Source organism: Pinus tabuliformis, chromosome Q (assembly GCF_031772625.1).
Source record: "Pinus tabuliformis cultivar Carrire ecotype Pingquan chromosome Q, CPIR1, whole genome shotgun sequence".
NCBI lineage: Eukaryota > Viridiplantae > Streptophyta > Pinopsida > Pinales > Pinaceae > Pinus > Pinus tabuliformis.
The window spans coordinates 1111369664-1111383466 of record NC_142296.1 but is presented as its reverse complement, the minus strand read 5'-3'; positions in this window follow the sequence as shown (position 1 = coordinate 1111383466).

Sequence of the window (13803 nt, the reverse complement as noted above, 5' to 3'; positions counted from 1 at the left end):
AAGAGTTTGATACCTGTGTCATATTGGACATGTAGTTGGAAATAAGAAAAAAATTATTTGTCAAAAGTTGCAAAGATAGAATGGGAGACATGTAGTTGGTCCACATACCTTTTGGCAAAAACTCTAGTTATGGTGTGTGGGAAGAGGCGAAGATGAATGTATTCTTCATTAATAGAATTTTATGACCACCACACATGAAAAGAGAGAACATGATTTGTGGGGTCTTCTCCAATATTACTTTCAAACTTGGTAATGCCAGAAGGAAGCTTGGGAGGCATAGGAGGCCAATTTTTATTATGGGGAAGAGGATCATTGTTGGGTCCCTATAATACTAGTGATTACCCCATTACTATTGTAGTTATACCCCTTATTTATATTTTTGTGCCCCTATTACCCCCATATTATTATTTCTGTGCCCCATAGAATCCCTCTATTGTTATTTTTGTGGCTTTATATTATTATTGTTAGGTCGGCTGGATTATATTGTGACTCCCTAGACTCCTATATATAGAAAGGAGGTTTTGTCATTTGTATCATCCAAGAATTTTTCATTTATGTAATGTAAAGGAGGTTGCCCCCTCGAAGAGGCTGAATTCTAAGGCATTGATCTATCTTTTCTATCTTTTCTTGAGCTGGTTCCATAACATTTGGTATCAGAGCTTTGGATTCTAGGGTTTCGCTGCTCCAAACACGTCATCGTGGCATTTTCGCTATAACTTGTTTTCTGTGACGTTTCAGAAGTCGCAAAAAAAACCCATTTGAGAAGAAATCGCGCTGAAGCGTGGATCCGAATTTCAGAGTTTTTCGCGCGATATTTGCGGAGATATGATCTGAGGAAGTTGATCTTTTTGCAGACTCATAAATTACATTCAAAATAGGTGACCTAGGGAAAATCGTCATAACGTTCTCTCTGGGGATCGGATTGAAATTTCGTAAGAAGGTAAAGAAAGAGGACGGAGGTTAGTTTCTTTTGTGTGTGTTTTAGATTCAAAGGTTGGAACAGTGACTCGTGGCACGTCGTACAAGTTCGCTCTACTGAACCCGTCTAAAACAAGTCACTGTGGGAGATTTCACATAACTCTTCCTTGGAGAATCCAATTTGGCTCAGACTTGTGGCATTGGAAAGAGGACGTAGAAGGCTACTACAGGTAGCAATTTAAGAATTGGATGATCCGAAATTATAGAGATACATCAGATTCAATATCGGGCTTCTATAAAGTAAAAAAAAAGGTGTCTAGTTTTTTTTTTTTAATTTTTGTGTAAGCTTGGTTTAACGGAATTCAAAGGGCATAGTAAAACATTATTATCGGTAACTGATGCCCCGAGGAAAGAAAATGCAAACACCTAGTAAGGAACCTGAAAGCTCTAGCATGACCCATGAAGAAGAGGAAGAAATGCTACATGATATATCAAAATTACAAGAACAAGTGCAACAAATGTCACGCTCACAAAAGCTAACAGAAGCTAAGATAAGTGGCGTGGAATCTAAGATAAATGGCGTGGAATCTAAGATAAATGGCGTGGAATCTAAGATAAAGGGCATGGAAGCTAAGATGGATGATTCGAAGACAGATTTGAAGAGAGACATGGCAGATTTGAAGATAGATATGAAGACAGACATGGAAGAATTGAAGAAGTTGCTACAAGAATGGGTCACTAATGGTGAAAAGGTAGTAAAGGAAACTCATGATGAGAACAAAAGAAATTTTAATCATGATTCCATAGACGCTAATGTGGGATCGAAGAATCGCCATATTCCAAAAATCGATATGAGAAAGTTTGATCGCAAGGATCCCGCCACATGGATATTACAGATGGAGCAATTCTTCGATCTCAATAATGTGCAAAATGCACAAAAGGTACGTATGGAAACTGTATATTTGGAACCAAATCAGTTTGTATGGTATCAATGGCTTTGCTCTCGTAAACAATTTATCACTTGGGCAATTTTTACGGAAGAATTGATAGCACATTATGAAGATACAAAAAGCAACACTTTTTTTAGCCAATTGATAAGTCTCAAACAAAAGGGTTCAGTAATGGAGCACATTGAGGAGTTCCAAAAATTGAACATAAGGGTAAAAGATATTCCAAAGGAGCATAGGATTGATGTGTTCATAGGGTCTTTAAAGGATAATATCCAACATGATGTTCGCCTTTGGGAACCTGATTCATTAGAGAAGGCATTCATGTTAGCAAGAAAAATGGAAAGCAAAATTATGGCAACCAGGAAGCATAACACTCACAACTATAAAGACGGAAGTGTTGTTGCCCCTAGTCTTCCACAACCTATAAGGTTGACACCACAAGAATTGGAAGAAAAAAGAGCAAAAGGGATTTGTTACAGTTGTGATAGCAAATACACTAAAGGTCATAAGTGTGCTGAGAAGAAATTATTCTACATAGATTGTGAAGAGGAAGAAGAAAAGGAGCAAGAAAGGTCAAAAGAAGAAGATATACTTCAGGAACAAAGCCTAGATGAAGAAAAAATAAATCCGACCATATCTTGTAATGCATTGGCGGGAATTACCACTCCTCAAACCATCAAGATAGAAGGACAAATCAAGAAGAAAAAGGTAATAGTGTTGACTGATTCAGGAAGCACCCACAATTTTATTCATTGTAGGGTAGCAAAAGAATTGAATTGCTTCCTATATCCAACACGAGAGTGTCAAGTGATGATTGCAAATGGAGGAACAATAAATTGCTCTGGAAAGTGCCATAATATCAAGCTATCCATGGGAGAATATTTATTGACTAGCCCAATGCTTTCCATTCCAATGGGAGGTGCGGATGTTGTACTAGGAGTCCAATGGCTACAATCCTTGGGTACAATAGCTTTCAATTTTCAAGAACTTTTCATCAAATTTTCTACGAAAGGAAAGGAAGTTGAATTAAGGGGTATTGCAGGGAAACTAGGAAAGATAATCAGCTCTAATGGTATGACAATGCTTCTAAAAAAGGAGCAAAGAGGTGTAATTGCACAATTATGCTCGCTAGATGTTTCCACATTGGAATCATCTATTTCTCCTGATCTCCAAGAAGTCCTGGACAATCATTCCAAAGTATTTGAAACTCCCAAGGGTCTCCCACCTATGCGTGATCATGATCATGCTATTCATCTGATTCCAGGAAGTGTTCCTCCAAACATCAGGCCGTACAGATATCCCTATGTCCAAAAAAGTGAAATTGAATGTATGGTTTCAGAAATGCTAGAGGCTGGTATAATTCAACCAAGTCAAAGTTCTTTCTCAGCTCCATTAGTATTGGTGCACAAGAAGGATGGATCATGGCGCATGTGTCCGGATTATAGGGAGCTCAACAAGCTCACTATTAAAGATAAGTTCCCCATTCCTGTTATTAATGAATTACTGGATGAATTGCATGGATCAATTTACTTCACCAAGTTGGATCTTCGTTCAGGATATCATCAAATTAGAATGAAGGTTGAAGACATTCTGAAAACGGCATTTAGAACTCATGAGGGTCATTATGAATTTTTGGTCATGCCTTTTGGCCTTACCAATGCACCTTCAACATTTCAAGGTTTGATGAATTCAATTTTCAAACCATTCCTTAGAAAATTTGTGTTAGTATTTTTTGATGATATACTAATATACAGCAAGTCTTGGAAGGATCATGTTGAACATGTTGACAAGGTGCTACAACTATTGGAGGAGAAACAATTATATGCAAAAAGATCCAAATGTTTCTTTGGAGTCGAGGAGGTGGAATATTTGGGTCATATTGTATCTCATGAAGGAGTTAAGGTAGACCCTAGCAAAATTAAAGCCATTAAGGAATGGAAAATCCCCACATCCATAAAGCATCTGCGAGGATTTCTTGGGTTGACAGGGTATTATCGCAAGTTTGTTAAGAATTATGGGAGAATAGCAGCACCTCTAACAACTTTATTGAAGAAAGATTCATTTTCATGGACTTCGGAAGCAACAAAGGCCTTTGAACATATTAAAGAGGCAATGTGCCAAGCACCGGTCTTAGCTACACCGGACTTCACAAAAACCTTTATTGTGGAATGTGATGCTTCAAGAAATGGAATTGGTGCTGTTCTAATGCAAGATGAAAGACCCATTGCTTTTGAAAGTCATCCAATCAAGGGAAAGTTTTTAAGAAAAGCTATTTATGAGAAGGAAATGTTGGCAATACTCCATGCACTTAAGAAATGTCAACCCTACCTAATGGGAAGACACTTCAAGGTAAAAACGGATCATGATAGCCTTAAATACTTTTTAGAACAAAGATTATTCTCTGAAGAGCAACAAAAGTGGATCACAAAGATGTTGGGTTATGACTTTGAAATCATCTACAAAAAAGGGAAGCAAAATGTGGTGGCAGATGCATTCTCAAGAAAGGATGAGGATGTGGAAGCATTGTTGTGTGCCATTTCTATTATCCAACCAGATTAGATAAACGAAGCAAGGGAGGAATGGAAGAATGACGAACAAGTGTGGGCACTTATTCGAAAGCTACAACAAGATTCCAGTACTTCTGATACATTTAGCTGGAAAAATGATTCGTTATGGTACAAATATCGCTTATACCTCTGTAAGAATTCCCAGCTAAAACAAAATATTCTTATGGAATTGCACACTTCTCCCTTAGGAGGGCACTCAGGATTTTTAAAAACTTACCATAGGGTTAAGAAGGAATTTTTTTGGGATGGCCTTAAATCAGATATTCAAAATTTTGTGGCGGCATGTTTGGTTTTCCAGCAAAATAAAGTTGAAACAATTAAGACACCGGGTCTATTACAACCTTTATCCATTCCAAGCCAACGTTGGGAGGAGGTTTCAATGGATTTTATCACAAGTTTACCCAAGTATGAGGGAAAGAGTGTCATCATGGTGGTAGTTGACAGACTTACCAAGTATGCACACTTTTGTGCATTATCACAACCACTTAAAGCCAGTACAGTTTCTACTGCATTTATGGAAACAGTTCAAAAGCTACATGGAAACCCAAAGATTATTGTAAGTGACAGAGATCCCATTTTCACTGGAAACTTTTGGACAGAATTATTTTCTTGTCTTGGTACTCAGTTAGCTCATAGCTCATCTTATCATCCTCAATCTGATGGGCAAACTGAGATAGTAAACAAATGTTTGGAAGGATATCTTCGTTTCTTTGTATCTGATAAACATACACAATGGGTCAAATGGTTGCCTCTGGCTGAATGGTGGTATAACACTTCCTTCCATACAGCAACAAAAATGACCCCATTTATGGCACTTTATGGGTATCAACCACCATCCATCACATCATATTTAAGACAAAATTCTAAGGTTTAGGCAGTGGAACATCACATCGAACATCAACAACAAGTCCTCCAACTCTTAAAGGATAACCTCATGTTGGCACAAAATAGAATGAAACAACAGGCAGATCAACATCGCAGTGAAAGAAGTTTTGATGTAGGTGATTGGGTATTCCTACGACTGCAACCATATAAGCAAATGTCCCTAAAGCAAGCTAAAAAGGATAATAAATTATCACCAAAGTATTATGGTCCGTACAAGGTGTTACAAAAGATTGGTACTATGGCATACAAATTGGAGCTTCCTGCAACTTCTCAATTGCACCCAGTTTTCCATGTTTCATGTTTAAAGAAGGTTATAGGTGACAAGCTCCCAATTCAAACAATATTGCCAGAACTTGACGAGGAAGGAAAAATTATATTGGAACCGGAAGAAGTCACAGAAACAAGAACTCGACAGCTACGAAATCGATCAATTTCAGAGTATCTTATCAAGTGGAAGAACTTATCTGCTGAAGATTCCACATGGGAGGATGAGAATTTTATGCAGAAGTATCCAGAACTACTCAAGCGTTGAGGACAACACTTTTTTGAAGGAGAGGGGAATGTTGGGTCCCTATAATACTAGTGATTACCCCATTACTATTGTAGTTATACCCCTTATTTATATTGTTGTGCCCCTATTACCCCCATATTGTTATTTTTGTGCCCCATAGAATCCCTCTATTGTTATTTTTGTGGCTTTATATTATTATTGTTAGGTCGGCTGGATTATATTGTGACTCCCTAGACTCCTATATATAGAAAGGAGGTTTTGTCATTTGTATCATCCAAGAATTGTTCATTTATGTAATGTAAAGGAGGTTTCCCCCTCGAAGAGGCTGAATTCTAAGGCGTTGATCTATCTTTTCTATCTTTTCTTGAGCTGGTTCCATAACAATCATTGATGGCCTTACTAGTAGAGGTTTCACCGGTGGGGTTACCTTGGTTAGGACCTTGGTTTCTACCTTCATTTCCACCACCCACATTGGTGCCTGACATGGTGGTGGTGCAGGGATGGGAAGATGTGGAATCATAGGAATAATTGGAAGAATTAGAAGAACTAGAGTTAGTATGCGGACTCGATGGAGGACTAGGAGGAAGGGTTCAAACTTGAAAGGAGGGAGTAAGATGTCCTAAAGGAAACTAGGGGTGAAAGCCATGAAGTCTCCATGACAAATGCCTTGGGGGTGTAACGGTGTCAAGACAAAGATGAGTCAATAGACTAAAGGGTGATGATAGGAGAAAACAATAACAAATAGAAAGCAAACACCTAGTGCAGTGGTGCCAAGTTTAAACTAACTATAATGATATGCTACTCTAATTCAAGAAAACACATCCTATCAAAGAAAAATAATCTCTAGCCTAAAGGTGATCTAAATACTCAAGCAAGTCCTAGATCTACTATTTCTCATGGCCTTCCAAGGGACTTCTTACATGACATAATTTGATCCCCACAAGCAAAGTTATCTAGTTAAAGGTGGGGTAGAGCACCAACTTCTTTCCCACTATCAATCCTATAGGTCTTTTACAAATATTGGCCACTAAGGTTACCATTTTCCCATGGGGGTGGTGGAGTCTTGAGCTTATTATTGAACAACAATGGCATGGAATTCCCTACCACAGGTTGGGTAGCCCCAAGGGGAATTGTTCACATTGTGATCTAGCCTAACCCCATCTGAATCGGGCTTTTGACGCGCTCCAACTTTGGAATGTAGGATGGTGATGGATTTTAAGCTCCCTAATATGTAAATTTTCTATGTCTCAATGTAAGAAATCAATGGGTGTTATTGGAAGCCTTTCCCATTAATCCTACACCTAACTACAATTTTTTTGGGCCCTGGTACCCAAGTGGGATTAATCTATGTGAGTTGAATTATTAAGGTGTATTGTTTTAAGTATTTTCTTGGAAGTGTTAACCAAGCTCACATTTTCTTAGGGTGTGTGTGAAAAATCTGTCAAGTGGATGAGTTAATTAAGCATGTTTTGATGATGCCATGTGTTGCTGAAAATAAAGTGTTGAAACTAAAAATAACGTTGAAAATGGAGAGTAAAATAAATAGCAAATTCAAGCACAAAAACCGCCACCCAAGAATGAAATCAATAACCTATGAAAGATATGGAAAAAATTCAACTCAAAGACACGAAAAATGGCCAAAACATCTAATGTATAAGAGACTGGGATCTAAAGGAAAGAATATGTTGAAAATGGTGTTGAAAACCAGCAAACAACAAGGGTGAAAATGTTGGAAAATGGCAAACAATATGTTGTAAAAACAAGGATGCACAAGGGGATCCTATAGAGGAAATCGCACACTATATTCCAAATTCAATAAAGTTTTGGAACAATACTTCTAAAGGGGCTATAAAAGATTGCCAAAAGGGCTAAAAAAAGTTTTTGAAACCACTGCACACTAGACTCCTCAACAGGGAAAATTTTAAGAACCCCCCCCTAAATTTACATGTATAATAAATGGGCGAATCTCCATGGTATATAGGAAAAATGGAAGGCGATTTTATCAATAATATGATATGTATATATAATTTTTTGGTGAATCTCTCACCAGGCATGGCGAATATTTTACTCAATTATAAAATCTTGTGTTTATTGAATACACAAATGAAATCATGGCATTTCTTTAAAATATCTTTTGAAATCAAAATTACCGAAATTACATATCGATAACCTAGTGGGTGTAGGATAAAATTCACCCATTCCATTCACAAAACGCATGAGGAAAAACCTAATACTATATATAAAACCAAGAAAAAATCAAATTCATCACTTCTAGGGACCTCGTAACCACCCTGCCAATACACAAGTATGTTCTTGTTTGCAATTAGAAAAATTACCCAAATTACAATCTGTTTACTCAGCATATGTTGGAAAGTTATTGAAGGATGACTAGTGCAATCAATCCATTCCTTTTAGCCCTGGAATTTTTTCAGTTTAAAACAGAAGTATACAAACATACTTGTCAAATGTCTATGCTTTAGCCATTCACCTTAAGATGTTTTTACAATATAATTTCCTAAGTCTATTTAATATCTTCATTATCATAAAATCCAACCTATGTCCATCTTAACTCCACATCTACCACTCTTAGGGGGATGAAATCTATTTATCCCTCTGAGCACTTGGTAGACCCAGAATTAAGATGGATCTAAGATGATAGAATTTCCCCTTTAAATAGTCTATGCTCACATGAATACCATGGTATTACCATGGATCATTAACATGGGTTATCATAAACTTGGAGCTTAAAAGTTACTATTAGTAATTGATAAAAATTAATAAAATTAATAGTTGATTTTTATTTTATTTTTTATTTAACCAAGCTAAAATGTTTAACATCCATTTTTACTCTTGATCGGATCAAAGATTTTTTCCCTCTATGCTAGTTTGCATATCACGATATTTGATACCTCTCGGGGGTTAGTAGATCCAGAGTAAAGATGGATCTATGCTGGTTTAATTCCTCAAATTAAATAGGCTACATTCCAGGTGAATACCATGGGTCAATACCATGTGCCATTTTGGTGAATACCATGGCTCAATACCATGTGCCATTTTTATTTTTATTAATACTAATATTAGGGTTAATAATGTTTTTTTGCATGGTATTAATAACAATCTAGTCCATGGTATTTGTCCCATAGTATTTTGCCCATAGGTTTCACCTAAATATAACACATTTTTTGAGTATTCGTAAATATAAGGTGACTTATGGAGTAAATATAAAAAAATGTCTTATTTGTTTACCATACCTCTCATTTATTTATATTTTTATTAATTTACCATACCTCTTTTACAAATATGGTATTTGGCCCATAGGATTCACTTAAATAAAACCTCTTTCTTGAGCCTTCATAAATAGAACGAGGGTTATGGACTAACTATAAAAAGAGGTTTTATTTATTTACCTTGCGTCTAGTTTATTTATATTTTTATTTATTTACCATACCTTTTGAGTAAGTATAAAAAGACATTTTATTTATTTACCATAACTCCACTCTACTTATATTTTTATTTGTTTACACCCTTGCATGTATATAAGGTGACTTATGGAGTAAATATAAAAAATGTTTTATTTATTTACCATACCTCTCATTTATTTATGTTTTTATTAATTTACCATACCTCTTTTATAAATATGGTATTTAGGCCTTTGGCCCATAGGATTCACTTAAATAAAACCTATTCTTGAAAATGGGCGAATGGAAGGTTGTAACTCCTAATTTCAAGGGCTAAATTTACCTTTTTTACCCTCTCCCTTAAAATAAGGTGGGCTATTTGAGGTGATTTGTAAAAATGTACTATGATACAAAAAATTCGCCCACTAAAAATTTAAAACCCCTTAATTTCGCCAAAGGGCGAATATTCGCCCCTAAATTTTTCTAAGCTCCTCAACTTAGCAATTCTCTTCCTAAATGGTGGAGGTGTACTCTAAACCCTAGGGGGCTTCTCCTTTCTTAATGAGAAACTACTAAGTGGACCTAGGTCTATAGGTGGCTCAGGAAACAACAGGAACCCTTCACAGCACACACGCAACAGTCTCGGCAAAACTAGAAAACTCTAAAAAGTTTTCTGAAAAATTGTACTGCAAAACTTGACCTAAAAAGTGTGTTGGGCACAAATTTTGGGTAGAAAAGTGCACATGACATAGTTAATGGGCCAAATTTTTTTCTTTATTCCCAATTTTATCGCTAGGTAGATCGGACCCAGATTGTTCCATCTCCTACTCAGTCAGTACCTATGACCCACAGAAAGATGTGAAACCCCAACAGAAGCAGAAAATTCTCTAGAAAATAGACCATATCTAAAAAAATATATTTAGAGGGATAAAAATAGCTATAAAAACATTGAAGATAGCTAAAACAACAATTGCCAAGATTCTGAATTACCACACCAGTGGAGTCGCCATTTGTTAGTGACTATGTAGCTAAAGTCCCCAATATCGTTGTCATTTGTTAGTATGAAAATTATTAGCAAGTGTACCAAAAATTCTTCACCTAAGTCACTAGTGACAATTGACCCTCACAACATGGTCATCTATGCTTTATATCTGCAATGAAAAACAAAGAAAATCCCTTCAACAAAAGATCATATGTAACCAGAAACATATAACAACAAAGAAAAAGTGTAGGAACCCAATGGATCATATAAATACAGAAATTTTCTTAATGTCAGTGGAACACCTGGTGAGGATAATTTATGAAATTGGGTCTATAGATCCCCCTATGTGGGATGGGTCCTTTTGATTTCCTTATGCTTCAACGATCAGTTTCTCTCTCTCAGCATGGAATGAGAAGAAAAAAACTAAAAATAGATTGAACTCAAGTGGGAGCTCAAATGTGATAAGACGATAGTGGCGACAATGAGAATAATAAAGGTGAAGAATGAATGGAAAGCTCTCTTATTTATAACAAAGTGTTGAGCTAAATTAGGAATTGGAAAATAAAAATTTATTATTAACCAAATCAAAATCTAACTGTTGAGAATACTTTATTATATTTTTTGTAGAGGGAAAAAATATTCAGAATGGTCAAATATCTTTATTTACCAAGTGGTTGAATTAATTAACAAATAAAAATGATTTATTGATCACTTTATGAGAATTAAGAAATAAATAATTATTAAATAGAGGTTTAATAATTATCTCCTAAGGAAAATATGGAATAAATAAGGAATAATAAATAAATAGTGATTTATTTAAATATTCCAAGGTGATTAAGTCAAAATTAATAAAGAAATAATTATCAAATAATGATTTAATAATTATCATGGGGTTTTTAAATTTTAATGAAAAATAATTTAGGAAAAATGGTTTACTAAATTATTTATTATGATGAAAGTTGCTTTACCATGGTAAAATGAATCCTACATGGGGTATTTCAATCCACCTAGTAAGAAATGGCTAGGTGATCATTTTTTGGGTGATAAAAAAATATGCGACTATTCTCACTTTGTTCGCTAAAGTTGTTTTCCAACTATTGCAGAAATAACATAAATATGATTTACTTTCTATTGAGAGAATCTTCTATTATGTTTTATTTTCCTTTAATGTGTATTATTTTGAAATAATACTCACTAAGGAATTCCAACCACCGAGATTTCCTAGCATTTAACTTTGGCTAGTCAAATATTATTAGTCTTTAACTAGAATCTCCTTCCTATAGGATAATTCCTACATATTTTTAATGCATGGATAACAATTTCTAGTTATAGATCACTAGTAGTACAATGCTTCTCATATTCTTTATATTTTTGACATTCATAGCTTACCACATGACCTTCTTGCATTAATACCCCCCCTAAACCTTCTTTACAAGCATTAGTATAGACTAAAAAGTCTTTATTGGGGTCAGCTAGTTTTAAAATTCGAGCATTAATTGATAATTTCTTAAATTTCTCAAAGTTGTTTTGGAATTTTTTGTTCCAATCAAATTTATTTCCCTTATTTTGTAAAAAAGTGTTTCAAATAGTGTTGTCATTGATGAAAAGAAGATGTCATTGATGTCAAAGGGGATATTTGAGAGAGAAACAACATCATTTGACATGCCTAAGGAAGCAACAAGACTCTTCATAAATCAATATGATATTTGGATCGACTCTTACAGGATCTTATCACATGAAGATAAAGGTTCTTGAATTTATTTGAGTTTTTTGTGCATCTATGATATATAAATGATCCTAAAAACTGCATAGTTGTGCAGGTCTTGTTGATACCTTTCTAATGATATATCATATTCTGGAAAACTCCTCCCATATGAGAAGTTATGGCCATTTGAATATCAACGCTAGTTGGAAGCCAAAACTATAGGGAAAACAAACAAAAACATTATAGTGTTAAAGAGTGCACACCTTTTGGGAACATCCATTATACATTGATCAAGACAACATCAGATGGTGGTTGGAAATGCATGACATTTAAGGCCAATAAATAATGTGTAGCTTTCAGGTAAATCAACAGTGATGGTTTTGAGAGTTACAAGATGTTTAACACATAGCTCAGAGCCAATATATTGATGACACATGGAGAGCACACATTGGAGGATAGGTGGCCGAATTATGTATTGACAATTAACACAGTTGCATTGAATAGGTATGGTGATGTGGAAAACAAGCGACCCACCTTCCCACTTATCAATGATTTAGCATCTTGGACATGTAGTGACAAGTTATAAGGCATGTTGTCATCGAAATGGAAACACATGGTAGAACAAATCAACAACTAACGTTAGCATGATGACATTACACTACTATGTTTTTCCATGTGGCAAGGATAAATGATAGTTTTGGATTGGTGAAACACCCAAAAATGAGTGCCACATGCAAAGTTTCCTAAGCTTCCACATGGCATGATGACATCAAATGATGTCATCATGTGGCAAACCAAGGACCCTTAAATACCCAATTTCAAAGCATGGTAACATGAGTGAGGTCATATTGAAATAAGGGGCTAAGCCTTAGCATTGTCACTCATAAGCCCCAAATCACATGAACATACTAACACACTCGAATATGGCTCCTGTTAAGCTTTCACAAAGCCTCAAGCTTCCACGAATTATCACTTTGATTTTGGTCGACCCTTTCATCACCAAACCACATGAAATCCTTATACATAACAATAATCACTACAAGGGAAATACCTTCTAGTGAAGGTTATAACAGAGGTTTTTAGTGTTATAAAATTGGATAAAATTGTTAAAAAAACATCCGTCAAAACATTCGTTTATGATAGCAGATGTTTTAGCAGATATTATAATGAAACTTCATCACAAATGAAAAAATAAGGGTGGCCAAAGGTTTTAGCAGATGGTTTTTTAGTAGTGCGCTTCATGGAAAAATAGAATCGATGTGCTCCATATAGAAAAGAAATGGGGTTGCTTACATAACTAAAAGCACCGAGGCATTGAATGCAAATAACACAAGTTCTTGAAATGTATACTTCCCTGGTGCGTTTATATCAAAAAATGCCTCAGGGTGATGTTTTTAGGAACAAAAATAGGGCAGGAAAAAAATATTCCAGTCCTAGTGCTTTTATTTAAACTTGCAGCGTCGATGGGTATGATTTGTATAAACGAACTGATGTGCTATGGATATAAAAGAACTAGTGTCGTTAATTTTAATAATGCATTGGGGCGTTAGTTCTATGAAAGCACTAGTGCTTTAAGAATCACAATGCACTGGGGCATTAATTGCAAACAATAGTGGTTGTTGAAGAATTAAATACCTCGATGTTGTCATTTTTTCAAAAGGAATAGTTCATGCAAAAAATATGTCGTAACAGTGCTTTTATATAACATAATGTAGTGGTGCATGTTTATGTTATGGACAAACCCATTTTTTGTATGAGATTTTCTTTTTTCTTGGAAACATCGACCCGTGACAATGCAATTATTGTGATTTAAATCTGTTATTCTTCGAAAATTTGACATATATCTTCTTTTTTCTTTTTTCTTTTTTTTCCTTTTTTTTTTTTGGT